General features: G+C 38.2%; 1 protein-coding gene and 1 pseudogene across 2 annotated transcripts in view; both read left to right on the top strand.

The window, feature by feature from the left end:
- Positions 1–27,165, top strand: part of Cfdp1 (craniofacial development protein 1) — a 113,081-nt gene that overhangs the window by 55,363 nt on the left and 30,553 nt on the right. The window lies entirely within an intron of this gene.
- Positions 1,809–3,108, top strand: LOC113190138 (small nuclear ribonucleoprotein G pseudogene; annotated as a pseudogene).

Raw genomic sequence — 27,165 nt, 5'->3', positions numbered from 1 at the left:
TTTGTTAGCTTCTTTTACTTTAATGTTTTTGAGTTCATCCATGGTATAGTACATATCAATAATTCATTCTTTTTATTGCTAAATAACATTCCATTATAATGATTTTATTTATTCATTGATGGACAGTCATTGGGGTTATTTCTACTTGTTGGCTGTTGTTTTTAATAATGCTGCTGTGAACATTTTCTGTATGAATTTTTGTATAGACCTATGTTTTCATTTCTTTAGGTTTGATAACAAGGAGTGGAATTACTTGACATATGATAAATTTATGTTTTTTAAAATGTGCCAGTTGTTTGCCAAAGTGGTCTCACCAGTTTACATATCCACCACAATGTACAAGTGTTTTCATTTGTCTACTTTCTTACCAACATCTTATGGGGTCAATCCTTTTGGTCTAGCAAGTTTGTAGGGGTACCTCATTATATTTAAGTTACATTTCTCTAATGTGTACTGATGTTGAGCATCTTTCCATGCCTTTTCTAGCTGTGTATATCTCCTGTAATAGGCTATAGATTGTACACCTTCTGATCAAGTTAGGATTTCCCACCTTACTTTCCAGCTGTTTTGACAGCCAGATTCAGTACCGTCTCCTCAAGTCATAGAGAATCAGGTTTCAGCCTGAATCCAGCCCCTCTGTACCACAGGCATTCGGTCAGATCTCACAAAGTCAGTCCCCAACTCCTCAGGGCTGACCCCACTCCACTTTCTACCTGTCTTTGGTTGCTCTCCAGTGCCTTTAAATAAACCTGTGTTTTCTGTGTTAGCTGGAGTTTATCATTGTTATGCGTCTGGGGAGGATTTGTCCAAAAAAAAAACCACCCTACTCCATTACCATGTTATTCTATTTAATAATAGCTTTTCTCTTATTCTTACATCATGGATATATGTTTAACCTTGTTATTCAACTTCAAATATTACATCTAAATTATCATTGCTTTCTGATTTGTAGGCTCTTTAAAGGCTTAGAGTAACTCCTTGTATTAATCCACTAAATATTTAAGATGAGATGGAAAAATAACTAGCCAGTCACCCTGGCCGACTTTGTATTGTACTGATGGCCAGGTAATTCACAACAGATCATAGCCACAAGTAAGTAACTTGGTTTCCTTCTCAGCACCCATCCATTTAAAACTCTCATGACCTATTCAGGAGGCTGAATCAGGAAGATTGAAAAGCTCAAGGCTAGCCTGGGCAACTTAGTGAGATCCTGTCTCAAAATTTTAAAAAATTAAAGGCCTGGAGATGTAGCTCACTGGTTGAGGGTTTTCCCATCATGTGTGAAAGACTATGGGTTTGATCCCCAGCCCTATAAAAATAAATAAGTAAATAACCATTCTCAGAAACATCTACCAAAACAGTATATTAGGTAACTAGTATTTAGCAGGGTTTAAAAAATGAACAATTGACATACATTTATAAGTGCTTAGATTAGTGGTTCTCAAATTATTTTGTCTTATGACTATTTTGCATCCATATAAACTATAAAGGACTCCAAAGAGCTTTCGATGCCTATTGACATTTACCAAATTAGAAATTAAAGCTGAGAAACTTAAAATATTGATTTTCAAGTAACAGTAGTAAGTTCATTATATGTTAACATAAATAGCATAATTTTGTGAAAAAATAAGTATATTTTCTAAAATGAAAAGGGAATTTGGTAAGGAGAGTGCATCTTACATTTTTAACAAGTCTCTTTAATATCTATCTTAGTAGACTGTGCAGGACCAACAGCTGTATGATATTTTAGAAGGTAGCCAACATTCATAGCCACTTCACATGGACCCTTGCTGATATTGTCACCAATCATGGGAGTCTGGAAAACACTCCTGTATACTTTAGAGAATGTGAAAGAGAAGGGTAAATAGTGTCTTAGTGTTGTCATTAAAATTGTTTTAACCTCTTCAACTCCTTGAAGAAATTCTCAGGTCTCTCAGGGATCCTTGAACCACATTTTGAGTACTGTAGGTTTAGTATATCCCTTGAAGGATTCTCAATCAGCTAAGCATAATATTTGTTTCAGGAGAACGAGAATTTGGTAGCTGAGAGTAGACTGGAGTCTGACTCTTCTTGAATACTTTGAATATTTTGCCTTGTACATTAAAACTATTAAAGTCCTTATCTTCCTTCTCAAAAAGGTAGATTTTTTTTTTTTAAGTTATTTTGCTTTAGGGGCTAGAGATGTAGTTCAGTGGTAGAGCATTGGGTTCAGTTCCCAGCACTGCAAAAACATACGCAAGACTTGGTTCGTAATAGTTGGTTATACTGGATGAATGAATGATTAAGGATCTGTGGGAATTTGTACCAGTTTCCCATTTGTCAGTGCTGAGCAATTCTGGACAGTTGCCAGAGACAGATGTCTTACCCAAACACCTTTTTAGCATAGGTTAGTGATTGCAGCGTTTGTACTGGTTCCTTGTAGGTTGTGTGCTAGATGAGCAGTCAATAGTAATAAACAATTTAGGAAGTCAGGTTTCATAAGAGGGGACCACAAAGTGGTTCTCTTATGCTGACTTTCAAGCACAAAGTTTTTTTGCTATTTTAAAAATTCCTGTTCGTTCTTTGATTTGTTGTATTTTTCTCTAGATAAACAAAATTAGCATTTTTTCCCCCAGAAGACCTCATTGGCTTTGTAAGCCCTGATTCCAGTGCCAGAATAAAGAGCATTAATTATACCACCATTTCAAAACATCTCTGAGTCTGCAGAGTAGACAATATGAGCAAAGCTCACCCTCCTGAGCTGAAAAAATTATGGACAAGAAGTTATCGTTGGGCTGGGGATGTGGCTCAAGCGGTAGCGTGCTCGCCTGGCATGCGTGCAGCCCAGGTTCAATCCTCAGCACCACCTACAAACAAAGATGTTGTATTCGCCGAAAAACTAAAAAATAAATATTAAAAAAATTCTCTAAAAAAAAAAAAAAAAAAAAAAAGAAGTTATCGTTGAAATTAAATGTGGCAGACATGTCCAAGAATATTGCGGGGATTTAATTCCTTCATGAATCTTGTAATAGATGAATGTGTGGAGATGGCAACTAGTGGACACAGAACAATATTGGAATGGTGATAATATGAGGAAACAGTATCATCATGTTAGAAGCCTTAGAATGAGTATAAATAACAGCTGTTCAGCAGAGAAATCCATGTCCTCCCTCCAGAAGCCCTGTTTAACTGTGACTTGAAAATTAGGTCATGTACATTTTCATATTAAACTTTTTGTTAAATAAACTTCAATAGCAAAAAAGAGAGAGAGAGAGCATTATACCAAATGCTTTCTTGTGGCTGAATGAAGTTGGCCAAATGTGATTCTTCCAGTAGAAGGCCAGTGGCTGGATTTCAGAGCAGACAGTTTCCCTGCAAACTCAAGGCCACCCATTGCCACAAGATCTACTCCTGCCATCCTAAAAAATTCTCAGCTGGTGCTCTTGCTATAGCCATTAAAGTTCATTCAGAAGCTTCTGCCTTTGCCTCTCCATTTCCCTGTAATATTGTTTAAAAAAAAGAATTAGCACTCACCTAGCACGTGCAAGGCCCTGTGTTCTATCCTCGGTACCACATATGAATAAATAAAATAAAGGTATTGTGGGGCTGGGGTTGTGGCTCAGCAGTTGAGTGCTTGCCTAGTGCGTGTGAGGCCCTGGGTTCTATCCTCAGCACCACATAAAAATAAATAAATAAAGGTATTGTGTCCAACTACAACTAAAAAATAAATATTTTTAAAAAATTAGCACTTGTTTTATATAAAACAGGCAGAGAGTTTGCCTAGTATGCGGGGAAGGGAAATTGCATAGTAAAATAATCCTTTTCCTTACACAATACTTAGGTTTGCTTGTAAATGAAGAAATGAGGAGTATATCTTTAAGATTGGCTTCATTCTTGTGGTGCCTGTTTTCTTGGGCTATCATGAGTATATTTTCTTTTCTTTTTTTTTTTTTTTTAAAGAGAGAGTGAGAGGAGAGAGAGAGAGAGAGAAAGAGAGAATTTTTAATATTTATTTTTTTTTAGTTCTTGGCGGACACAACATCTTTGTTGGTATGTGGTGCTGGGGATCGAACCCGGGCCGCACGCATGCCAGGCGAGCGCGCTACCGCTGAGCCACATCTCCAGCCCGGCTATCATGAGTATATTTTCTAAACCCAAAATCAGCATACCTTTTTTGACAGCATCTTTTTTTATTTATAGACTTATTTATCAGAAGGATTTTATGGTGGTTTCAGAAGAAAGTCAAATATTTATCCACAAGAATGGGATCCTAATTAGAATACTCATATGATTATATCAAAATGGATTCTACTGTCATGTATAACTAAAAAGAACCAATTTTAAAAAATTAAAAAGAAAGTGCCTTAATGTCTTACAAAGCATCTGGTACCATTTTGGCATTCTTAATGAACAATGAATAAGAACTCCTCTTGTTCCACGTCCCTGCCAGCATTTTGGCATTGTCAGTGTTTTGGATTTTAGCTGTTACAATAGTTTTATAGTAGTATCTCATTGTTAGTTTAATTTGCAGTTCTCTGATGAATATAATGGTGAACATTTTTGTTTTTTGTCATTCATATATCTTTTTTGGTGAAATGTTGAGTTTTAAGATAAATATTTTCTTCCAGTCCATTGTTTGCATTTTCTGTCAGCAGTGTCTTTTGTAGAGCAGAAAATTTTAATTTTAATAAAGTCTAAATATTATTTTTTTAAAAGTAAGCCAAATATAATTTTCATTTAGGAGTAAAACACTTGGATATAAGCAAGAAAATCCAGGTTACATTTCCTGGAGGACAGGAATTTGACCCTTTAAGAGGAATATGCTGAATTTTAAATTTGATTCTTGTGGGTTTTTACCACAGTGAAGGTATCAGAACTCCTAGAGCTGTAGTCTGGTCCTCCCTCTGTACCCAGAATAGAGTATTGCCTGTAGCCAAACCTTGGTTTGGTCCTTTGTCTAGAAGACTGTAGGACAGACAGTACAAACACAAGATGACAGTACTGACCCAGAACTGTCCCATTCTAAACCTCACCTAGTTTGATAGATCCTACAGTGGAGGAACTAGCTGTTTGATGGTAGTGAAAGCACCTAAGGGAACCAATAACTTCATTGAATTCTTCTTTTTTTTTCTACACGTCCTACAAATGATTTCCTATAGATCTGACAATTATGGTCAAGATAGGCTCTTTTGCTTGTTTTTCTTAGGCCCTGCTTCCAGCACGCTGCGGAATAGGAGAAGGAAGAGAGCAAAGAAATAACAAAAGTTCTGAGAACAAATACAAGGAAACCAGGGGAACAAAGAGGAAACAGACATTGAGAAATTCCAAAAGAAACCAGACAAGTAGAGAACATGTTCGTGTGTTCATAGTTATTTTCTACAGTATATTTATGGAGAGTACAGGTGCCTTGGCAGTTCTATTGTGTATTATAAAAATCAGATTTTTTTTTCATTCTCTTAGCTTCTCAAAAGGTTATCCCTTCTTAAAATTTATTTACTTATTTTTTTTTTATCTGACCAAATATTCTGTTTTAAAATTATAGTTTTAGTTCTTTCTGGATCTCTTGTCCCAAAGCAGCAAAATCTGTGACATTGACAGCAGTCTAGTTCTGATGTTAATGTCTGGAACACATTAATAGAGACCTGAATAATGACTTGAACCCAGTATTTTACCTCTCAAAGTCTGCATTACTGGGCAGTGGTCAGGTATTGTTAATGTGTGCAGAGCCACGTTTATATGATGAAGCTGTAAGCACCAGACAGTGGGAACCCAGTTGCAACAATTAGAACAACTTATGTTAAAAATATGCATGCAATAAATATTTGTTGGTTAATGAATTGATTTATAGGAAGAAAATTGAGAAATGAATGGGTATGTCTGACAGGATAGCCAAAATGCATCTTACTGTGCAAGAAATTGAATAACATTTCTAGAGAATAGGTTTCAACCACTATTTTTTACTACTGCTCTTAAAAGAAAGATGTCTTGTGTGTATCTTCTTAACATCTTCCCTGTGACATATTTGTAGTATGTTTAATGTCTAGTTTATTTGTCTATTAGAAATTAATATTGCTTAAATATTAAATGTGAACTGATATATAATGTGGCTTTAAAATACCTTAACTGTTAAAATATAAATACAGTTATTACAAAGCACTGCTGTCTGTTTGGGGGTAATCTGATGGTAGATTTTCAGTTATCTTGATTTTCAACAGTTAATTTAAAAAAGAGCTCTGTTCTGTTTGTCCTTACTTCCTTCATGTTCCCTCTGGAGGTTTTGGAGATGGAGAAAGAGAACTACTATCCCTTTCCAGTGTAGACAAACCTATTTTTAACCCTCTGTCTGTGGTGCTCAATTATTTTTACACAATTCATTTCAGTTAACCGTAGTTATTTTTTGATGTTTAGATTGTCACTGTCTAGCTAATAGCATTGTCATTGAGCTGACCTCTTTGTCCTTTCAGCACTGATTATGACAGTCATATTGGTAGTCCCAGCTGCTCAGGAGTCTGAGGCAGGAGAAGCATAAGTTCAAGGCCAGCCTCAGCAATTAGTGAGACACTGTCTCAAAAAATAAAAAGGACTGGGGATAATATTTCAGTGGTAGAGGGCCCCTAGTTTTAATACTCAGTGTACTGGGAGAAATAAAAAGTATTCTTGCTTTCTGGTTACTTAAAATACCAGGATGGCTTTGTTTATTGTTATTTAGTTTTTGTTTTTGTGCTGGTGATTGAACCCAGGGCCTTGCACATGCTAGACAATCAGTCTACCACTGAACTACATCCCTAGCCCACTCTTGATTGTTTTCTTGCCTCTAGACATGAAGTCATTTCCCATCCAAATATTGGTTCCCCCCTCCCCTTTTTTTTTTTTTTTTGTACCAAGGATAAACCCAGGGGCATTTAACCACTGAGCCACATCTGCAGCCCTTTTTATTTATTTTTTTAAATTTATTTATTTTGGGGAGGGAGTGAACTTGGACACTCGACCACTGAGCCATATCCCTAACCCTATTTTGTATTTATTTAGAAACAGGGTCTCACTGAATTGCTTGGTGCCTCACTTTTTGCTGAGGCTAGCTTTGAACTCTCCTCCTGCCTCAGCCTCCCCAGCCGCTGGGATTACAGGCGTGAGCTGCCATGCCCAGCTATATTGTATTTTGATACAGGGTCTCAGTAAGTTGTTGAGGCTGGCTTTGAACTTTCAATCCTCCTATCTTAGCCTCCCAAGCTGCTGGGATTACAGGCATGTGCCACCAGGCCCGCCCGGCACCATCTTAATTTTATCATTCTCATCTTTTTTTTTTTTTTAATGTTTATTTTTTTGTTGTAGTTGGACACAATACCTTTATTTTTATTTAAATAATTTATTTTTTTAATATGGTGCTGAGGATAGAACCCAGGGCCTCACACTTGCTAGGCGAGCACTCTACTGCTGAGCCACAACCCCACCCCCTCTCATCCTTTTCTTTATAGTGTTTTTTTTTTTTAATCATTTAATGTGAGTACCCCTAAATAGTCATTATTTAGGTTTGCTTGTTTTAAAACTTGAAATAATTGATAGTTTACAGTATTTTTTTTATTTTTTTTCTGTCATGTTATTTTTAGATCCATGTTGATGCAGTTTTACTTCATTAGTATTTATTACTTTATTATATCTTTTTTATGTAACTTATTCATTCACCATTTAAACAGCTGCCTAGATAATCATACAATAGTACAATTATAGCACAATTTATCTATTGTCATGATGCCAGACATTCATATACTTTATTATATCTTACTGTACAAATATATCACAATTTTTGTGTGCTTCTGTGTTATTTCTAGAGTTCCAATATTGGAAAAAATACTACCACAAACATTGTTGCATGTTTCTTGCACATGTGTAAAGTAGTTCTACAGGTCCAGTTTTTGTGACCCCCTAGTAAGAAATATAGTTTCATTATGACTGCCTTATGTACACATATACTAACTGGGTTCACAACTAAAACAAAATTTACTGAACTTACACAGAATAAGGTAAAATACTGTACATAGTGTGTCATGAGGCAAAATGTCACATTGTGTTCTATTCTGTTTCATTTTAATACTACCTTTAGAGCTGGAGGTATAACTCGGTGGCCTAGCATGCTTGGGGACCTTGAGTTCAGTCCCTAGCACCACAATACACACATGTATACATGTATGCATGCACACATACATACAGGCTATGACCCACTAAATGAATTCATCAGAACAAAACAACAACTAAAAAAAGCTGGAAACAGCTAATAAAAGAAAGACTCCAAGACTATAGGAGTAAATGAGATACATGTTTTCCCATTAAATGGCAAATTGTACCAGTTTTATTTAAATCTTAATGGACAGGATAATCCAGTAGTAGCCTTGAGGCCTTGGTGATACCTGGTAACTGATAAGGGTTACGTGGACCCCGGCTATATACAACATAATTTGTTCATGCTACTGATATAGTTATTAGACAGGTATAATTCTACATGTGTAAACTAATCTTGAAAGAAAATTAGTTTATGCTTTCTTTATCTGCCAGTACCACAAAAAATTTTCAGCTGTCTTTTCCCCAGGGCTTCTATTATTCATCTGATGCCAGGATTTAGAATCAGTCCCATTACTTTGGTTCCAAGGAGCTTTATTCTCTACCCAGCCATCTGATACTCATTCAGAGCTTGAAACTTAATTAGGCACTATATTCTCTTCTGAGACATTTTAGTTCTTCCCCACCTTCTACCCCAGAGTCTAAAGGACTGAAATAAAAGCTGTATTGCAATATATGAGGACCCTTGTGTTTACTTTCTGAAATGACTTCTTCCAGAAGCCATCTTTTATTTGATGTGATAAATATGTGCAGGTAAGTCACAAAACAGATATTCTAAGCTTTATTGGAAGATCAGAGAGATTTCCAGGATGGGGGTTATTTGTTGAGATGGGGTCTCTGTGTTGCCCAGGCTGGTCTCAATCTCTTGCATACAGAGATTCTCCTGCCTCAGCAGGAGAATAACAGGGAATATAGGTATGCCACCCCCATGTCCAACTGGGAAATCAGAGTTGTAAAAGGTAGTATAGATGATTCAGTGAGGTAGAAAACTTGTCTTTCAGCAAATCATTTTAGCTTTTTCTGGGGAGTTAGCAATGCACATGTGAGTGTTTATATTACACAATAAACAAAACATTGAAAACTGTAGTTGCCATTTAAGAAATATTGGCACCCAGGGAAATCACCTTTGGTCAAGTAGACCAAAAAAAATATATATATATGTGTGTATATATATATACCGGTGGGGCCAGAGGTTGTTACTTTTTTGTTCTGAGTTCAAACTTACTTTCAGTAGTCAGAATATGTCTTGAGATTTGCTTAAGGCTGTTACCCCTGGAAAAAAAGATAAGAGAATCTCATAGGAGGTCAACACTGTTGGTTAGTACCAGGTAGAGGTAGTGCCTGCTTGCACGTTGTAACTACCCTGGACTTTCAGGAAAGACTGGTTGGATGATTTGACAAATTCAAGGCATGAGATTTTAGTCATGTGTTCCCCCACCCCCAGTGTTATCTCCCCCTCTCTAAGAGTCTTTTAGGGGAAATTCATTGCACAGACTGACTAAAATCCAACAGTTAATCCACTTCACAGCATATTTACCTCCACAGAGCTTTGCCGTTTTGGAACATTGGTGTGAATTATTCCCCGTTAATAAGAACTGGCTTTTCTTCCTACTGGAGAAAAGAAGCTTATTGTGCACATTACTCTATGTCAGCAGTTTTGGAACTTTTCATTCTCAGGGCCTGTTTGCATTTTTCAAAATTATCAAGTGGGTTATGGACTGTTGCTATTTATAGTATAAGTAACTGAAGTTAAGAAAATTAAAAATAGCTCATTTTAATAATAATTTTAAAAAACTGTTACATGTTAAAATAACAGAACTGCATTTTTTAATTAGAAAAGTAGCACGAGTTTTAGAATCTTTTTATTATCTGACTTAATAGAGGATAGCTGGGCTCTTAGAGCTGCGTCTCCATTCAATCTAGAGTGGTTTTTTTTGGGGGGGTGGGGAGTCCTGGGGATTGAACTAAGGGGCACTCAACCACTGAGCCATATCCCCAGCCCTATTTTGTATTTTTATTTAGAGACAGAGTCTCACTGAGTGCTTACTTAGTGCCTCTCCATTGCTGAGGCTGGCTTTGAACTCAGCCTCCCAATCTGCTGGGATTACTGGTGTATGCCTGGCCCAGTCTGTTTTGATAGGTTGTTTTGGTTGAAACATAGAAGAAAATACAGCCTTGAGCAGATAATGTAGGCGGAAAAGGAAAGAGTTGACTGCCGCCGCCCCCCCCCCCATCTTTTGTGGTACTTTTGTGGAACTCACTGAGCTATATCCCAAATCCTTTTTAGTTTTTATTTTGAGACAGATTCTTACTAAGTTGACAAGGCTGACCTTGAACTTGTGATTCTCCTGCCTCAGCCGCCCAATTGGTTGGGATTAGAGACACCATTGTGCTGGCAAGAAAGGAGTATTTTAATAGCTGTTTTGATAACTTTGGTAACCTTCTGTGATACTACATCAAAATGTGAACAGTGGTGGTTTCTTCAAGTTTAGTCATGATGTGAAATCTAAACCACATCAATAAACTTTTTGTATTAGTATATTAAATTCCTTCATTCTGCCTTGTACCTTGAATGATCTTATTACCAATATGCATGAATTGTAACATCGTGCATTAGTCATTTGGAGCATATTTTTTTTTGCTAGATTATACAGATCTTCTGTTGCCTAATTTCATTAGAGGGTATCAGCAAATCACAGTCATTAATAGCATAACCAGTCTCATCAGAAGTCTTTAAGTCCTGGGAAGCTGTCCAGCTCACAATCATCTATACAAAAATATTCCAAAATTCTTAACCTCGAAATGTTGCATTGGCAAAAATACTGTCAGTTCTCCTTGAAGTGACAGGCTGACTTACTTCGTTCATTTTTGAGTAATGAAAAAAATGTCAGCCAAATACCCAAGTGTGAATAGCCTTAGTTTATCTTCCATTCTTTGAAGTAAAACTGTCATTCTGTTATCCAAGCAGATCCTTCAGCTTGCAGCTTGCTTGCACAAATTCTTTTCTGGGAGACCTCTAATCTTGGCAGAAGTGTTTTATGATTATTTCCCATCCTCACAAAAAACATATCTATTTTTAAAATTAAGGTTTTAATCATTTTATTTTATATAGAACTATGTTTATTTCATTACAGATAAAATATATGACAGGTTTGAGGCCCATAGTACAGCAGTAGAGCACTCACCTAATTCGCAGCATCTCACACACACACACAAATTATATTATAAATATATAAAATATTTATTTTACTTAATTTCAGCCCTTCAGGTTTTTTTTAATAAAAATAAAGGCTTTTTTAAAAAAGGTTTTGTTTTAGAATAATTTTATATTGGGTAATCTTAATAGGTTATATCAGAAAAGCTTCTGAAAATGATATGGAGAGTTCCCATATACTTTCACTCAGCTTTCCCTAGTGTTAGCATCTAATATAACTATGGCACATTCATTAAAATAGAGATTCAAAGCCCAGTGTGGTGGCACACGCCTGTAATCCCAGTGACTTGGGAGGCCGAAGCAGAAGAATCACAAATTCAAAGCCAGCCTCAGGAACTCTAGCTTTGCTGGGGGTTAGGGATGTAGCTCAATTGTAAAGTGCCCGTGTTCAATCCACAGTACCAAAAAAAAAAAAAAAAAAAAAGAGATTAAGATTAGGATAGTACTGGTAACCAAGTTCCATACTATTTTCATCTCTTCATTTTCTCTCAAGTGCCTTTCGCTGCTTCAGGATCCAGTCCAGAACACCCCATTGCTTATTTGCAAACTTATTTCTTTAGTTAGGATTGAACCTAGGGCCCTCTACCACTGAGCAACATCTCTTTTTCTTTCTTTTTTTTTTTTTTTTTAGAGTGAGAGAGGAGAGAGAGCGAGAATTTTTAATATTTATTTTTTAGTTCTCGGCGGACACAACATCCTTGTTGGTATGTGGTGCTGAGGATCGAACCCGGGCCGCACGCATGCCAGGCGAGCGCGCTACCGCTTGAGCCACATCCCCAGCCCTCTTTTTCTTTCTTATTTTGAGATAGGGTCTTGCTCAGTTGCCCAGTCTGGCCTTGAACTTGAGATCCTCCTGTTTCAGCCTCTTGAATCACTGGGATAACAGGCATGTCCCTGGCTTTTTTTCTATTCTTTCAGCAAGTCTCAAGAGATAATGATGGGAGTAGTTATTCAATGAATGCCTACCATGGCTATTTAATGTGTATTGTCTCTAATCCTGAAGAAGAGTTTTATCCTCATTTTACACAGATGTTTAGACAGGTTTGTTAATTTGCCCATAGTTGAAACAGGCTTAGAACCAGATTCACGGGGTTTGTCTACCGCCAAAACCTGAGCTCTTTCTGCTGCATCATGATGCTTTTCCAAGGAGATGGAAGCTGGGAAGCAAAGGCATGAATACAAGTGGCAGATAGGTTTCCTGACACCTGATCACATTGATTATGGCCATCACCTTGGAAGTGGAGGAACCACTGATACATTGCAAGATATTTGATGTCCCTGCTGTAGGCCATCCTTTCTTCCTTTGGCTTTTCACCCTTTCAGTTTTCTAAATGAAGGGCTTTTGTTCTCTGTGAACTTTACATATTCTTTTGAGAAATCACCTGAAGGCCAGATTCACATTACCTTTTCTAATATATTTGAATATTCCCCCAGTGAAAACCACTTAGTTCATTAAAGTAAGCAAGTTTATTTTTCTGGTAAACTTTTATGTTACCTGAAAAAAATTTTTTTGTTGTTATTGATAATAAGGGAAGCATACTTGTTTCATTGGAGACATGGGTTTTTATGATAATTTGGGTAGAAATTCCTCCTTTAAACATAAAAAGTAATTACAACAGAGGATGTAAACATTCTACTTCAATTACAAATGTTGTCTTATGTTCCCAGAAAGAGAAAAAGAATAAAGATTCAGTAAATTAGGAGTATTTTTACCATTATGAACATCATGGTCCTATTTTCCTCTTCCTTCTTCCCTCCCTCCCTCCCTCCCTCCCTCCCTCCTTTTCTTCCCTTCTTAATTTTTTTTTTCTTTTTTCTTTTTTTAATGTCCCCAGCCCTATTTAAAATTTTATTTTGAGACAGGGTCTTGCTAAGTTGCCCAGTCTGGCCTTGAAATTACAGTCTTCCTGCTTCAGCTTCTTGAGTAGCTGGGATTACAGGTATGCGCCATCACCCCTGGTTCCATTTCTTTCTTTTTCTTATTTCACCAGTATTCCTATTAAGCCTGCCCATATTATTTTAAAGCAAATTTCAGATACATAATTTTACCTATAAATATTTAAGTACCTTTGGGGGTGGTGAGGGGTATGGAAATTGAACCCAGAGGTGTTAAGTCATATCCCCAGTCTTTTTTATTTTAAGACAGGGTCTCACTAAGCCTGAGTCTCCTGAACCACTGGGATTACAGGCTCATGTCTGACATCCAGCTTAATACATATCTTTAAAAAATATTTGCCCATAAATATTTCAATATGTATCTCTCTTTTTAAAATATAATCACTGTTATAATTCTTGGAAAAAATTAACAGTGTTTTTATAATTTTACCAATTATTCAGTCACTGTTCAGATATACAATTTTTCTCATGTATTTGGTTATTTAGTTTTGTCTTTTTTGATACTGTAAATTCAACCCCAGGGGTACTCTATCACTGAGCCTTTTAATTTTTTTAAAATTTTGAGGCAGGGTCTTCATGGGTTTTTTTGTCATAAACAGTTTCCCACATCCTGGATTTAACTAATTATAGTCTCGTGGTAAAGTTTAATATGTTCCTCTTATCCTTTTTTTTCCTACAAATTAACAATTGGATCTAAGGACTTGATCAGATTCCAGCTACATAAACACACACACACACACACACACACATACACATACACACACACACACACAAAATTATTATGGAAGCTGTTTTGTTTGTTTTGCAGTACTGGGGATTTCACCCAAGGCCTCAAGCATGCTCTATGATGGAGCTACACCCCCAGCCCTTTTTTATTTTTGGTACTTGGGCAGAACCCAGGGGTGCTCTCCACTGTACTACATCCCAGTTTACTTTTTTTTTTTCTTTTTTGAGATAGGTTCTCCCTAAGTTGCTAAGACTAACCTCAAACTTTTTTTAGGGTGAGTGGGATACCAGGGATTGAACTCAGGGGCACTTGACCACTGAGCTGTGGAAAGCCACCCACCTATAAGCTAAGCATTCTTTCTCAGCCTTGAGTAAGGGGGTATTGGTACCTTACCCTGTGCAATGCAAGTGGCCTCCACCCTCATTTGGCAAAGAAGTTTGCTCTAACTCTGGACTTGGGTGTTACCTTAATGGAATTGAACAACCCCCCTTGAAACTTTATCCCCTGCCTTATTTGGTGAAGAACATTCTATCGAAACTCCTTCATGTGTCCCCTCATAAAAATAGAGATTGTGGGGCTGGGATTGTGTTCAGCGGTGGTGCACTCGCCTAGCACGGGTGGGACCTGGGTTCGATCCTCAGCATCACATAAAAATAAAGGCATTGTGTTGTGTCCATCTACACCTAAAAAATAAGTAAATATTTTTAAAAAATAAATGAAAGACTGTTTCCAGTGTGGAAGCTGATTTATTAAGGTAGCAGAGCAGTCCCACCTCGTTATGGAAATTACTTCTGTGTCCTGTGCTTTTTTGTTGTTTTCCTAGCTTAATGTTGCAGCCAGCTCTTGAACCCAGTTCGTCTCGCCAGTGCGGATTGCTGTGAAATTGATCCATATCCCCAGCCCTATTTGGTATTTTATGTAGAGGCAGGGTCTCACTGAGCTGCTTAGCACCTTGCTTTTGCTGAGGCTAGCTTTGAACTTGCCATTCTCCTGAGCCTCTAGGATTATAGGCCTGCGCACCATGCCCAGCTAGCTACTGAAGATTCTAGATCCCTTCATGGCTATAAAATGATGGTGGTCTGATTCTATCATTGCTTCCTTGATTTTTAGTTACATTCCTTCAATATATAAATCTCTTCTTCCTCAGCATAGTTCCTAGTTCAAATAGGAAGGACAAATTCCTTTATTTACCCATTTTAAAAATCAGTTGGTTCACTAACATCCTCCAGTTGTAACTAGTTAGTATTTTTATTATGAATTCATGAATTTAAACATTTTGATATTATTTCAGTCCATTACAGTCATTATCTGTATTGATTCTTCAATCATTTTACCTTTAGCCAGTAAGTAGTTCTTCAGATAAGTTCACAAGTCCTTTTGACACTGACTTAGTAGTTTTCAATAGCTTCCATGTTATCAGGTACGACAGACTATTCCAGGCACATTTTGTACATTTTTCTGCCCCACATCTGGTATTAGTCATCTACCCCTGGAGCCCTGGTCCCTTTTAGCAGGAAATGTTTCAAGACACTTGGGATGAGGATGCCTGTTCTTACTCAGTCGGTCATTTTTTACAGAGTTTTTCAATACATAGAAGCAAAAAAAAAAAATTACATTTTGCTTTATTGTTATTTCCTTAATTCTAAAAGAATACCACTACTTCCAAATCAAGCTTAGAACTCCCAGCTTATAATTTAAAGCTTCTTCCTTTGTAAGCCAAGAACAACAGGAATGTTGGAATTTCGTATAGATACCAATTTACTTCAGGGTACACACACCTCTCAGAATGACAGTGTCAGCACCATCACCTGTTGGAATTAGTACAAGTGGCTTAAGTTGGGGTGTTTTGTTTTTGCAGTTTGTTTTGTCCTTAGGGTATAATACTGTGTTCCAAAGTCACTTTGAACAGTTTGTCTTTTTTTTTTCAATGTCAACAGTAGATACATATTAGATTAATTTTTAAATTTTTACTGATTGCTTTTGTTGTTTAAATTTTCTGGTGTTTATCTCCCCTTTCTTGGATTTACAGTAGTACAGCAGATAGCTTCCTCCACCTTGCTCATTTCTACTTATGACACTTGAAAGTAGTACTTAGAGTTTCTTTTTTTTTTTCCCCCCTTGGTACTGAGGTAGAATCCAGGGGGTGCTCTACCACTAAGCCCCAGCACTTTTTATATTTTATTTTGAGACAGAGTATCACTAAGTTGCTAAGACTGCCCTTGAACTCGTGATCTTCCTGCCTCAATCTGCCCCATAGCGGGATTGTAGGCATGCACTTCTAGGAGCTCCTCGTTCGTTTTTTGTTTTTTACATTGATTTTTTTTTTTTTACACTCAAGGTATTTCATTGTATGATCTAACAGTTTATTCGGTTAATTTTTCTTTTATAAACATTTGGGTGCTTTCTAGTCTTGTTATTACAAAGATTCCTGCAGTGAATTGTCTTATGCTATGTGTTTGTGGGTTTTGGCAAGGTTTTCTACTTAAGTTGAGGCTGATTAAAGGTCTGCAATAGTTTTAAGATAACAATATTTAGTTAAAGAGTTCACAGTCTATAATTATTCATTAGGGGAATGCAGTTCAAACCAGCAAGATATTACTTCACACCCACTAGAGCGGCTATAATAATAAAAAAAAAAGAGAGAGACCATCTGCATTTTCCCAAGGAAAATAAAGCCATTTTTTAGGGTGGGAAAGAGAAGTTTTGTTGACCAACAGGATTTCTAAATTTTTATTAGACAGCAAAATACTGTCTCTGAGAGGTATAGGACAGGATTATTTCCAGAGTTTGGGTGGCTCACCAATCTCTTTCAGGGAGTGTTGACTTTTGGGGGAGATCGGGAAGAGTAGAGCCTTTTAGAGCTATCTTGGAAAATCAAATTATGCCCAGTGTAGATTATCTAAAAACTTCATTTATTGTTGCTTCCTCAATCTTATCTGTCCACCTGGTACTCTGTTCATTAAAGTTTGCGCCTAGAGAACTTCAGCAAATTGACATTCCTGGTCCTTGGGCTGCTTCATTTACATTCACCTACGGCTTTTATGTCAAAATCCAGTACAGGGCTGGGATTGTGGCTCAGTGGTAGAGTGCTTGTCTTGCATGTGTGAGGAACTGGGCTCAATTCTCAGCGCCGCATACAAATACTTAAGAAAAGTAAAGAAGGTCCATCAACAACTAAAGAAATATTTTTTAAAAATCCAGGACAAAGTCTCACCACTTTTCTATTCTTTGTTTTTTGTTGATGGACATTTTATCTATATGTGGTACTGAGAATGGAACCCAGTGCCTCACACATGCTAGGCAAGTGCTCTACCACTGGCCTACAACTCCAGCCCCACCATCGTTCTACTCCCAACACTAGCTGTGTTCTAGTAAGCACGAAGGGTGAGGTGCTCACGAGAGATGGATTTTGAATGCTGAACTTTGGCATTTGAGCCTTCACTCCATGTGGCTCGCCCTTACATCCAATTCCTTTTTTTTTTTTTTAACAGACATTCAGATTTCTTTTTGGATAGAGGCCTGGGACCCTTCAGACCTTATCCAAAAAAGACCTGAATTATTCCCTGGTGCAGCCTCAATTTAGCCACTGATTACATGACCAGATCTTAACAGCAACTGGACACTGACTCAGGATCAGATAACATGTGCCTTGAAAGGGTGACCTTTTTTAGTTATATTCTTGTAAACCAACTTCCAAATTGGTCTACCTCAAACCAATCACAGTAAGAAAACAAATTATTTTGATTTCCTGCTACCAAACTGTCAGAGATTTGGGGGATGTTCTTTCTAAAATGGTGTTGTTTCTGTTCTCTCCCTAAGGCTCTTCTATTCCCTTTCTAAAGATATGTTTTGAGTAGTCTTTCATTTTGTTTTCCTTTTTTCTTCTCATGTGAATATACTGCTGTAAAACAAATGAACATGACTTATAATGTGGTAGTTTGGTCATGAATTGTACCCTTATTTTATTGGTTTTTTCCTACTGGATGTACTGCTCCTAATTTTGTTTTCTAAATTGAAGCGATTTGATTCCTAATTCCTTTGGTTTCTTCTGGGGTAAAATAGCATAATAAAAAAACTAACCTTTTTGAAGTATGTAATTCAGTGAAACTTAGTACATTTATAATATTTGTTGTCATTATTCTGATTCCTTTTTATGTTTGTGTATAACAAAGGAAAAAATACGCATGGGTTCCCAAAGCCTTGTCTGTGCTGAGAGGGAAAGCTTTTCATTGGCTTCAGAATTGGTGCACTACTGCTAACAGTTTATTCAGCAGCCATGTAGTTGGTCTTTTGGATTTTAAGTAACCATGGTTTATTTCAGCCTATTGACTTACTATAATCGCACTAAATAAGAGCTATAAAATTATGCTGCTTTAATTTCATAATAAGAGGCAACCATTTCCTATTAGAGATTTTTGAAATGTCATAAATGAACGAACTTTTTTTAATTCCACATAAAATGCTGCATGCTCATCTATTGTTCAGCTCTCAGATCATCTATTGGATTATTTCCTGTTCTTTTTTTAATATTTATTTTTTAGTTTTAGGTAGACACAACATCTTTATTTCACATTTATGGGGTGCTGAGGATCAAACCCAGTGCCCCAAGCATGCTAGGCGAGCATGCTATGTCAGCATGCTACCACTGAGCCAAAACCCCAGCTCCTTATTCCCTGTTCTTTACCACACTTTAAGATTAACCTTGGGGGCTGGGGATGTGGCTCAAGCTGTAGCGCGCTCGTCTGCCATGCGTGCGGCCCGGGTTCGATCCTCAGCACCACATACAAAGATGTTGTCTGCCAAAAACTAAATAAATTTAAAAAAAAAAATGCTATTTAAAAAAAAAAAAAAAGATTAACCTTGGGCTGGGGTTGTAGCTCAGTTGTGGAGTGCTTGGCTAGCATGTGTAAGGTCTGGGTTCAATTCTCAGCACCATAAATAAATAAATATCCATTGACAACATATATAAGTCATGAGCTCCCTGGTAGTCTCCTGTGTGCTCTGGGGCCTGTCCCCCTAGTGACTCTGGGAATTGCCCAGGCTGTTTTATCATATATGTATATTTTCCATACAACTCCTTTACATTTGGGGAAAATTCCATTAGTGTTTATTCCTTGTCTGCAGGATGTAGAGCAGCTCCTTTTTTGCTAAAGAAAAATGAAGTCAACACAATTAGTGTGAGGGAATCATAGCCTGGATCTTCCCAGGCTTACCCTTTGAGGGCCTCTTGGAGTTAAAATCCTTGACAAGGGGCTGGGGATGTGGCTCAAGCGGTAGCGCGCTCGCCTGGCATGCGTGCGGCCCGGGTTCGATCCTCAGCACTACATACCAACAAAGATGTTGTGTCCGCCGAGAACTAAAAAATAAATATTAAAAATTCTTTAAAAAAAAAAATCCTTGACAAAAGAACTGTGTTAGACAAGAGAATGTTTTGTGAAGGGGTTTTGCTGACTGATATTTAAAAATGCTTAGCATCATGTAATAGAGTCATTTTAGTCAAGGAACTTTTTTCATTTTTTTGATAGCCAAGTACATCTGTCCACTCCAAGAACATCCAGAAGTTGGTACTTAATGGGGTGTGTTCATTAGTGGCCCTCACCTTAAATCTGGTTGCTTTCTTCAGAGGAGCACACTAGCTTTGTCTTGGAGACTGCTGTCCTCATTGCATTGGATATGCAGAGTTGCCCAGATTGGATGGAGCAAGTGCCGTTTTACATGAGGCATCTTAGCCTTGGCACCCCTGGCATTTGGCTGGATAGTTAATTGTCTTGTACATTACAGATATTTAGCAGTGTTGCTAGCCTCTATCCACTAGATTTCCATAATGCCTCTCCAGAACCAATGCCTCCACGTCAGAACCAAAAAAATTTCCGGTCATTGCTAAACATGTCCTGAAGGCACAGTTGCTCAATGTGGAGTATCACTGCCCTGCCATTTCTCCCAAAGGCAGGATGAAGGTTCCTAATCCTTGACCCAGCCACCCAACCCCGAAATATTTTTCTTTTCCCAAATAAAACCTAAAGAAAGGATGCATGTTCTGTTCTGGTATACAGATTGACCCAGGTGTCTGGCATCCAGGAGCCAGGCAGAACTCTTAACTCTGCTTTTGTCTTTGGTGACCCCTGGTGATGGGCTCGGTGACTTCTTAACACCTGTTCCCTTGTTCTAATTAAACAGACTCTTATAGTCTTACTGTTAATAAGTCAGCTGGTAAAGAAAACGTACTTCTTTTGTCAAAGCTATTATGAAGCTGAGACATAGAGTTCTGAACACGTAAGTTTCTATTCTACTGACTTTTTTCACTGGGAAAATAGGGAGTAATACCAGTGAAAATGGAAATGCCATCAAGGACTTGTGACTATAGTCAGTGGCAATTTTTCAAAACCATAGATACCGCATTTTTCACAATAATTAGAAAGTACCACTGTTGCGGGGCATGGTGACACATGCCTGTAATCCCAGCAACTTGAGAGGCTGAGGCAAGTTTGAAGCCAGTCTCAACAACTTAGCATGACCCTGTCTCCAAATTGAAGAAATAAAAGGAGGTGTGGCTCAGTGGTAAAGCAACCCTGGATTCAATGCCCAGTATGCAAACACTTTTTAAAAAAGAAAGAAAGTACCATTGTTTTCTACATCCATTTTTTTTGTTTGTAGTTATTTATTTATTTTTATGTGGTGCCAAGGATGGAACCCAGCACCTTGCATGAGCTAGACAAGCGCTCTACCACTGAGCCACAGCGTCAGCTCCCTGTTTTCTACTTATATTAAAAAGTAAGGGGGCTAGGGTTGGGTGGAGCACTCACCTTGCACATGTGGGACCCTGGGTTCGATCCTCAGCACCACATTAAAAAATAAATAAGTGAAATAAAGGTATTGTGCCCAACTACAACTAAAAAATAAATATTTAAAAAAAGGGGGGGGGCTGGAGATGTGGCTCAAGCGGTAGCGCGCTCGCCTGGCATGCGTGCGGCCCGGGTTCGATCCCCAGCACCACATACCAACAAAGATGTTGTGTCCGCCGAGAACTGAAAAATAAATATTAAAAAAAAAAAATTCTCTCTCTCTCTCTCTCTCTCTCTCTCTCTCTCTCTCTCTCTCTCTCTCTCTCTCTCTCTCTCTCTCTCTCTTTAAAAAAAAAAAAAGGGGGGGGGGACTGAGGTTGTGGCTCAGTAGTAGAGTGCTTGCCTAGCATGGGTGAGGCCCTGGGTTTGATCCTCAGCACCACATAAAAATTGAAAAAAGTAAGCTTTGATGTTAAGAGCATTGTTCAGCCTCTAGCATAGCAGATGTCATGAATAGATTCTAGCAATGGATTTCTGGCATTGTGCTAGCAATTTTTGGTGTGACCTGTGATATTCAGTCCCATGGAATGTGTTTACGGTACAAATAGGAATTAATAAAATGCCACTAGAGTTTAAGAAGTGAAAGAGACCACAGGGACCCTCTATCACAAGGAAATGAAATTCAGAGCAGCTCAGGAGCTGAGCTTCTGAATTGTCCAGCCAGTTATTCTTCCATGGAACCTTGTTGCCTCCTTACCTGGCCGCTTGAGAAGAGCAGTAAACCGAGTGTGGAGCAGAAGGCTTAGAAACAGGGACAATATTGCAAAAGCAAGAATGAAAAGGGAATTCAACAGCTTGGCCTCATTAGAAGTGCGCAGCTGGAGCTACGGAAAGTGTGGGTATTGCTGGGTCAGGTCTTTTTTTCTTTTCCTTCCCCTGTACCCAGCTGAAACCTGCTATTTGCAGAAAGGCCAAAGAAACATTTCCAAGGTGTAATTACCACAGCAATGCCAAATACAACCACTGAGTAGTACCATCTACTCACTGAAGAATCTCCTCTGGACTTGTGCTTTAGGCTCTCTGCTAATGCAGCCAATCCCTTTCTTTGGAAACTACAGTCTTCTCTTGACAGTATGATAATTTCTGTGTCTTGCAGTTTTCTTCATGGAGGATGTCAGATGCAGTATTATAAAAGAAAGGCTTGCTGAACATTATAGCAAACGATTTGGGTTTCCAAGGGTTACTAATACCTTTGAATCCCACTTTGGAGTAGGTCCCCGTCAAGATCAATAGCCATGGAGAATTGAAGCGCATGGTATGTGATACAGGTATATGGGCAGGCAATTACTGCTGAAACTTGTCTAATTTACAGCTATTAACATTTACATAAAAATCCATTTAAAAACTAAGGCCTTGTCAGTAAAGCCCAGTGAGGTACACATAGCATCATTAAAATGTCATTAACTGGAGGACGGAAAAGCTTTAGAAAGTGCTTTGGGAGTAGAAGCCCCCCATGTTTACCCATTATGCCTTTGGCCAAATGTAGTCAGCCTAAGAAAAGAATAGTCATCCTGAAAATATTTTCTTTCCTTCTGAGTCAGGAAACAGACTCACAATGGAGTCTACTTCTCCACTCTGCATTTTGAGATGTGCAGGAAGCAACCAACCATTACCAGCTGAGGTTTTCCTGCTGATAAATGAACCCCTGTTCTGTTAATGAGTTAATGAAGAATCTGGTCCTTGCATTGACCCTGTTCTTAAAAGCTTTCTGTGGAGCTGAAACAACATTTTTCTAATTTATGAGTTAACTCTTCATTACTCAGCAAATGAGAAACAGGAGGCAAGAAAAGAACCTGTAGCAGAAAAGTGCAGAGCCTACCAAGGAGCCTCTATTTCTTAAATCTTTTTTTTGAACTGTAATCTCATTTTTAAAAAGAAATTTCATTCACATTTTTTGCTATTGCAGAACCTTCATAAAACTGTTTTTTGTTGTTCTTTTTTATGGTGTTTTTTTTTTGTTTTGTTTTGTTTTGTTTTGCAGTGCGGGGGATTGTGCATGAGCTATACTCCCATCCAAATTGGTTTTTTAATTATGTCCTTTTACCCTGAGGCAGTGACATTTTATTAGGATTTCCCCACCCTTTACTCTGTTAAGAAACTAGTTTAGGGCTGGGGATGTGGCTCAAGCGGTAGCGCGCTCGCCTGGCATGCGTGCGGCCCGGGTTCGATCCTCAGCACCACATACCAACAAAGATGTTGTGTCCGCCGAGAACTAAAATATAAATATTAAAAAAAAAAAAAATTCTCTCTCTCTCTCTCTCTCTCTCTCTCTCTCCTCTCTCACTCTCTCTTAAAAAAAAAAAAAAAAAAAGATTAGCTTTCAAAAAAAAAAAAAAGAAACTAGTTTAAATAGAACAATGTAAGTGGTTTGTGTTTTATGTAAACATTTCAATGTGAGGGAGAAAAAAGGAATCAAGTATCTTATTAAAGGAGGCAGATCTTGTCTTTAGCTTACTTAAGAAGACCCATCTCCTTTAAATCAGTTATATTTGAGTAACCAGAAATTATTTCTTTAGTGATTGTTGATAATGTTCTATAATTTGAAAGAGGATACAGGGTTGTTGACAGTCTCTCTGTCAACAACCCTGCAGTTTTAGAAATGTGATTTTATCAGTCTACTTGATTGATTGATTAATGACAGTCATAAGGCTTGTGTTACATTTGTTTTAGAAAACTCAAAAGCTTGTTTGTTAACTTATAAATATTATTTCAGTAACTAGAGGAGTTTGTCATATTGGGGCCTACCAAAACCAGTACCTAGAAAATCATAAAAAGTAGCAGGAAACTTTGATAACCAAGGCAAGGAGATTACTGTTTGGAGATTTTTAAGGAATTTCTGTTTTCCACTATAAGATATGTACGTTTTGGCAGGTAGGAATTCTACCACTGAACCACCAATGCTTCTACTATGTGCATTTTGGATGCTTTGTGTGAGTGGTTTGTATCCAAGACAGTCTCTACCTGGTTAGTGCTAAATGGCCTGTCCTAAGATGGCTTGTGATGACAAACTGAACACATACCACCACACATATGCCCCAAATCCCAAAATAATAGGTTTATAACAATGCTGGAAATAAAAGTCTGGAATAGTCTAGAAACCTGAGGAATTTCTAAAAGGATGAGGCAGCTGGAATAAGATTAAAGGTGGAAATCACAGAGTCCAAAAGTCCTGAACATCCCACTCTTCCCTCCTGTAGTGAGTAGGCATAGCAGTTACACACAGAGGATCTGATACCTGCTGTGACAAGCATGTAACTGAGAGTTGTCAAACACTGGAGAGACTCCAGTATCGTCAAAGAGAAGCACCAAGCTCAGGAAGAGCTAACATCAGAGGATCCAAGAAAATAGAACATGAAGGAGACTTAGGGAAATGTGTTTATATCCCATAAGGATGAAGAGAGAGTACTGCACTCATAAAACACTCATAAAAGAACAGGCTGTTAGGGGGGAAGCAAATTTTATTTCCTGGCTCTTGGAAGTAAAACATGATTAAAGGGGCTGAATATGTGATATGGGAATTGGAGGATACAGGAAGAAAAGAAATAACAAGCCTCAAAAGAGAAGTACCCAGGAACCATTGCAGTACAAAACACCAACTAGCGAGCAGTAAGCCTGAGTCCTTGGCTTAAGTCTTTGCTTGCAAAGTAACCTGAAGGGGGCATTCTACTAGAGTATGAGAAGAGCTAGCATGAAGTTGTGCAACTCCTCTCTGGCTCCTCCTCTGCCCCTTAGCTCCTATCCCTCTATAAATAACACCCCAGACTAACGCCTTTCTTTCATCCTCAAGAAAGCCTGCACTCTCCTTTCTAGTGCATAATCCTTACTTTCCTAAATAAACCTCAGTCTGTACTTCTGACTGACCCATCCTTAAATTCATTTCTGCTATGTGTTTCAAGAACCCCACTCATCCTGAATTGAGTTTCCCCTCTGGGAACTCCTTACACCTCCTCCAATGACAAGTCACAGCTGAAGGGAGTTAGTGAGCAGGAGGAGCAAGGCAAAGAATTTTCTTAGACTATAACATGATAAAAAGAGACAGAAAGGGTGACCCAAAAAAGAACACAATGAGGGACGTTTCAGAAGTTCCAGTGTCCATCCACCATGAGTTCTAAAAGAAGATGGGAAAATGGAGGAAGAGGGAGCAAGTACCCAACAAGACAACGGAGGCTGTTTCCTAGAACAGAAGGAAAACAAGAATGAAAGTGACCACTGTGAATTTGTCAACTGGTAAGTTTAGGAAGACTTACATTTCACACAAATAATGGAAATTTCGGAATACTAAGGATGAGAAAATGTGTTAAGATCTTTCAGAGAGAGAAAACAGCCCAGCCTACCAATAGCAAGAATGAGGCTGGCCTCTCAATTTTATAGAATTACCACAGTGATATTGTCTAGAAACCAGACCAGGGAACAAAAGCATTGAAGAGCAAATAAAATAAACAATGCATGAAGTCAGTAACCATCCGGCACTTGAGAAGTTGCATGCTCCTCATGGCCATCAGAAGTTCAGTCCTCCAGACTGTGTTCATCTTCCCAGTGCTCACTTTCACGCTGCCCTGAATGTGTCCTGAATCCACCCTTTCCTGGTCTCAAATCTCAATGACAACTAAAACCCCACGTTAACCTGATTCTGATGGGGGTAGGAGGAAGAAGCAGGGGCAGCACCAACTTGCGCTTATGTTAATTTCACTTTGATGATCTTTTTTTGTTTGTGTGTGTCTCCCAATCATCTCCTATTTCTGTGATTATTTTGGAAGGAGTCATCTATTTTTTGTGTGTTGGATTCAGCCCCTCTTATATCCTTCATATTTTTTAATCTTATTGAGCTTTATGTCCTGATTCAAATGAAAACTAAATAGGGCCAAGCATGGTGGCACAGTGACTTGGGAGGCTGAGATAGGAGATTCACAAGTTCAAGGCCAGCCTTGACAACTTAGTGATGCCCTGTCTCAAAATAAAAAGGGCAGAGAATATAGCTTAGGGGGAGAGGGCCCCTGGGTTTTGATAGTATCAAAAAAGAAAGAAAAGTAAGTATATGAAAATTTATCACAAATGCTTTTATATCAAGTTGGAAATCAACTACTGAAGAAGTTGCCAATGAACTGTCAGTGTTGTATATGCAGAGAATCTCTCTGGATGGATACTTGAAAACATAATATTGGTTGCCTGGGAGAAAAAATGAGTGGCAAGGGAGTGAGAGGACAGCTAGGGGATTATTTTTCACTGGGTTTCTTTTTTGATCATTTCAAATTTGGGTGGGTTTTTTTGTTTGTTTGTTTGTTATTTTGCCCCATAAGGGCAAAGAGGCATAGACAAGTCATCTGACAAATTTATACTTCATTTTTTGGGTGGTGGGGATTGAACCAGGGGTGCTTTATCCTGGAACTACATCTCTAGTCCTTTTATTTTTTATTTTGAGAAAATGTCTTGCTGAGGGCTGGGGATGTGACTCAAGCAGTAGCACGTTCGCCTGGCATGTGTGTGGCCTGGGTTTGATCCTCAGCACTACATACAAACAAAGATATTGTGTCTGCCAAAAACTAAAAAAATAAATATTAAAATTCTCTCTCTCTCTCTCTCTCTAAAAAAAAAAAAAAAAGAAAAAAGAAAAAATGTCTTGCTGAGTTGCTGAGGGTCTCCCTAAATTGCTGAGGTTGGCCTCCAACTTGTGACCCTCCTACCTCAGCCTCCCCAGTTGTTGGGATTACAGTGAATTGTCACATCCCACTTATATTCTAATAGTGCAAACATTTAGTTGTAATTAAAGAGACAAGAGGGCATTTGAAACCCAATCCAGGGCAGGCTACATTATGGCTGGCAAGACCAATCCAAAACTAAGGACTAGCTCAGAATAGTCATAGAATTAGGTGGGTCCATAACCCACTGGGAGACCAACTTTAGTAGTACCTGAGCTGTTCCCAGCCCTCACATGTGATGCTCTATATCTGTCAGTTGACCTACTGAATGGGTGTTTTTCTGTTTCTAGAGTTTTTAATTTGGTAAGGCTGAAATTGTGCCGTGCATGTTCTTTTTAAGACTGGTTTGACATTTTAACTCCAATAGTGTAAGGGGGCAAGTGGCCTTTCCCTGTCTCTCCTTCACTCTGAGGGCAGCCTCCCCCACCCTTTGTACCTCCTCTTGTGTTGGCTTCTGTTTGGCAGCATGGTGCACAGGAGCTGAGCCACCAGCAGCTTATTTGTGGAACTGTCATCCCAGGGAAGTACAAATGTTTTTAGATCATTGGGGTTGGCAAGATGATCTGGACAAGGTGGTATTACTGTAGCCACTTTATCCTCGTTCTCCTCTTCTTTCCTAGTCCTGTTCACCTTTTCTGGTTTTTTTTGTTTTTTTTTTTTTTTAAAGGGTTTTCTTGGGATTAATTGCAGGAGACA

Source organism: Urocitellus parryii, chromosome 15 (genome assembly GCF_045843805.1).
Source record: "Urocitellus parryii isolate mUroPar1 chromosome 15, mUroPar1.hap1, whole genome shotgun sequence".
Classification (NCBI taxonomy): Eukaryota; Metazoa; Chordata; class Mammalia; order Rodentia; family Sciuridae; genus Urocitellus; species Urocitellus parryii.
Note: the sequence above shows the minus strand (reverse complement) of the source record. Positions and strands in the feature narration are given on the sequence as shown.